We start from the raw sequence: 4,010 nt of genomic DNA on the forward strand, positions 1-4,010 counted from the left end.
CGCTAATTATTTATTTGGGGGCCATGAAAAAGATTGAAGACCACTGCACTAGGGCTTTAACTACAGCCCACCACCTGTCGCTACAGCCAGCTCAAGACTGTGCAGTAGTGCACCAAATGCTGCCCACTTACTTTGCCGAACTCCCACGTCTCTTCTCCTGCTCTAGCCCACAACTCTCCTCCACACTTCTCTTTTGCTTTGTTTCCTTCTTGCTTCTCAAATCCAGGTACTGGGAGAAGGAGAAGGGATGGAAGTAGACTGAGGAAAGTGAACACCCCTGTCTAAGGCAACCACCTCACAGCCAGATCCGCCCTGCCCTGCATTCCTGTCTTCATTTTTTTAAAGGACCTGACCATTTGGTATGTACTGGGATGCTTTCTCATGAGTGCAGCCCTATCAGCTGGCCTGACCAAACCCCCACCAGTAAATGCCACACAAATTTTTGCCCCATCCCCCCTACATCTTCCCTTCCCAGCTGTCACCCCCTGATCTCCCACAATACACCCTCCAAGCTTACCTGGAGGCCCAAAGTGGCCTCTCCTTCCATCACCACTTCCTCTCCCACTCCACCTTTTTAAAAGTGGAGAGTGAGGAAGCCGGTAACTGCATAGACAGGGCAGCCAGTGGAGATTATGGCCACAGACCTGCCTGCTGACCTTGGAGAGGGGAGGTGATGTCCAGGGTGAAACTCTCATGCATGTTTTGGATGGGCTGGGAAGGATGAGAAGGACCAATGGAATCTGATAGATAGGAATATTCTAAGTCAAGATTTCTCCAAATGTGATCATAGGAACCCTGGGGCTCCCTGGGACCCACTTCAGGGGCTCCACAAGCACATCGTTAAGTGGCCGCCAGCACATGTACCAACAGGACTCCTCAAGACTCTTTTTGGGAGTGTAAAGAGCTCCAGAGACTGAAACGTTTGAGAACTGCTGGTCTGATTAATTGTTCAATAAGAAATGAGGCTGCTCCCAGTTACTCATACCTGACTACATGGGCACTGGGATGACAGGCTAAGCCTTGGGCCACTTGGGAGGGGCCGGGGTGCAATGGTGAGGCTTTGGCTTTGCATGAAGATGACTCCAGGTTGAATCCCTGGCAGCATCTCCAGCTCAAGGACTAACAATGCTGATGGGAGAGACTGCTGCTTATGACAGCAATTTTCAGGACTGGTGTGCCATGAATGGTCCACAGGTGTGCTGTGGGAGTTTTGGGGAGGGACATTTATTAGTAGGGCCATTGGGGAATGTGAACCCCCCCCCCCACTGGCAGCACAGTGTGCCTTGTCAATTGTCAAAAAATGAATGGTGTGCCCTGAAAATATTAGCACCTTGTTAGCATGAAATGAAAAAGGTGGAAAATCACTGGCTTACGGACTTTGCAGATCTGCAAGAGGGATCTGCAAGAGGGATCTGAAGGCCTTAGGGATGGACCTCAACAAGTGGGAAACCCTGGCCTCTGAGCGGCCCGCTTGGAGGCAGGCTGTGCAGCATGGCCTTTCCCAGTTTGAAGAGACACTTTGCCAACAGTCTGAGGCTAAGAGGCAAAGAAGGAAGGCCCATAGCCAGGGAGACAGACCAGGGACAGACTGCACTTGCTCCCGGTGTGGAAGGGATTGTCACTCCCGGATTGGCCTTTTCAGCCACACTAGACGCTGTGCCAGAACCACCTTTCAGAGCGCGATACCATAGTCTTTCGAGACTGAAGGTTGCCAATACTGAATATACAATACTGACGGACTTTGATACCTGCACATGTGGCAGTTTCGTAGGGGGAATTTAAATTGCTACCCATGAGAAAAGGTTAGAAAAAGCCCCATGGTCCTGATCCAAAGCCTCCACAAATGCTATCTACATGCCCCTTTTTAAATGCAGGAGATCCTGTGCATAGATCTCCTGCAGTGCCTCTGGTTTGTGACCTGGAAGAGTTGCCCAGCGCTGGGCAGGATGACTCAGTGGAAGGCACCTTCCATGTAGGGCAAAGGCTAGAGCTCAGTGGGAGTGAAGCACATGCTAATCACCCAGGTCCCAACTCCAGGGAAAAGAAGCTTGCATGGAAAGGTTGCATGTAGAGCAGACAGGCAGGTCAATGATCCAACTCCAAGGGAGCTTTGTATATATTTATTTCCAGGATGGTGTCATGGTTCTGGTGTTAGGCCTGGAAGATCCAGGTTCAAATCCCTACTCAGCCACTGAGCTTCCTGGGTGACCTTGGGCCAGCCACTATCAGCCTCAACCTACTTCGCAAGGTTGTTGTGAGGACAAAAAGAGGAAAGGGACCATGTACACCACCCTCAGCTCCTTGGAGGAAGGGAGGTAGAAAAATGCAAAGAAATGAATACATTTCCATTTCGTCCATATCAAGCTTTTGTTTCTTCCAATATTCTGCTCCCAATATGGACAGTTATTTGAAGATTACCAATTGCTTTTGGGGTGTGCTACTCTCTTGCTCTCTTCTCCTTTTATACTATATTTTTAGTATGCCCCCAGAGCAGAACCCATGGCAAATTACAGCCAGGCATGTGTTTTCAAATCTTATATAACAGCCCGGCTGTATCAGATCAGGCATCCTATTTCCGAAGACGGTCAGACTCAGAGGCTGTAAGGAAGCCCAGAAGTAGGGAATGGAAACAGCACCCATTTGCCCCCAGTAACCGGTACTCAGAAGGGCTTATTGTGTCTGAAAATAGAGGAGTGATTGAACCAGGCCTGGCCCAAGGCCTTCTGGCGCCTGAAGTGGTATGTAAAATGTTGTCCACCCCCCCCCCCCACAACCTGATGATACCCAAATCTCCACTACTCCTCCTCCCTGAATAGGAAACAAAGAAAAGGAGCAGGTATGTGAAGGAGAGGGGAGCAGAATGTAAGATCCACAATTCAAAGTCCGGACCAACCAAAAGGCAACAAAACAGCACACCTCAGGGAGCAGGGATGGAGTCGGACTGGATCAGTGTTTCTCAAGGTCTCTCCTGTGCCATACTACTTTACCTGGTCTACCGATTCAAAGTACCATTGGAAGTAACTGGCAATGGACCCAATCCTATCCAACTTTCCAGCTCCGGTGTAGCCCCACGGCAGCCCTGTGGTAAGGAAACAAATGTTCCCATCCTTTGATAACCCTTCTACCATAGGATGCAGCACACGCCCCACTGGCACAACTGCACCAGCACTGAAAAATTGGATAGGATTGTACACAATGACTTCATCCCCATTACTTCTGGGTTGGGAGGCCAGATGCCATGTGACCAACACCCCTATGAGGGTTGGACGGGTGGGCTTTTCCGAGTGTGGAAAAGCATGTTTTGGAGCTTTTCCTGCTGAGCCCAGCCTCCCGCCACTGTTTTTTGCATCACGTTCCAGGTCTCACTGCTGGATGGCAGGTGCCCAGGGGTCCTGTGGGCATCACCTCAAGTACCACCGGTGGTGCCCGTACCATTGGTTGAGAAACCCTGGGCTAGATGACCTCCAAGACCCCTCCAACTCCATCATTCCAGGACTGACTCAGTCCAGTCCTATGCACGTCTACTAAAAAGTCCCATTAGAGTCAATGGGGCTTACTCCCAGGAAAGTGTGGATAGGATTGGGCTGTAAGCCTGCAGAGAGTTTCATCCTGTCCTGCGCCTGCATCCTTGTCCCCTTGGAACTGCACCCTGCTTGGAGGTTCGTTTTGATTCTGTGTGGACACCCCCCCCCCGCATCCGCTGCTCAGGGGTAGACTGCCCCTGTACAGGGAGGTTCTGCCCTGCGCCTGATGGAGAGCTGCGGAGACCCCCTCGGGCTGGTCCCCATAAAGCTGCTTCCCTGCGCCTTGGAGGCCCAGATCGGGGTCGGGACGGCCGGCGGGAGGGGCAGACCAGGAGGCGCTCCACTCCCCGCCCGCCTCCTCCAGCCGGGCGCAGCGCGGCGAGGGCGGTGCCGTCGGGGCGAGTCCCGGCGATTGGAGGCTCCAGGACCCGCCCGGGCCGGGGGCTGGAGCGCGAGGGCGGGCAGCAGCCACGGCTTCCGCCGCTC

The sequence above is a fragment of the Tiliqua scincoides genome, chromosome 9 (genome assembly GCF_035046505.1).
Source record: "Tiliqua scincoides isolate rTilSci1 chromosome 9, rTilSci1.hap2, whole genome shotgun sequence".
Taxonomy (NCBI): Eukaryota; Metazoa; Chordata; class Lepidosauria; order Squamata; family Scincidae; genus Tiliqua; species Tiliqua scincoides.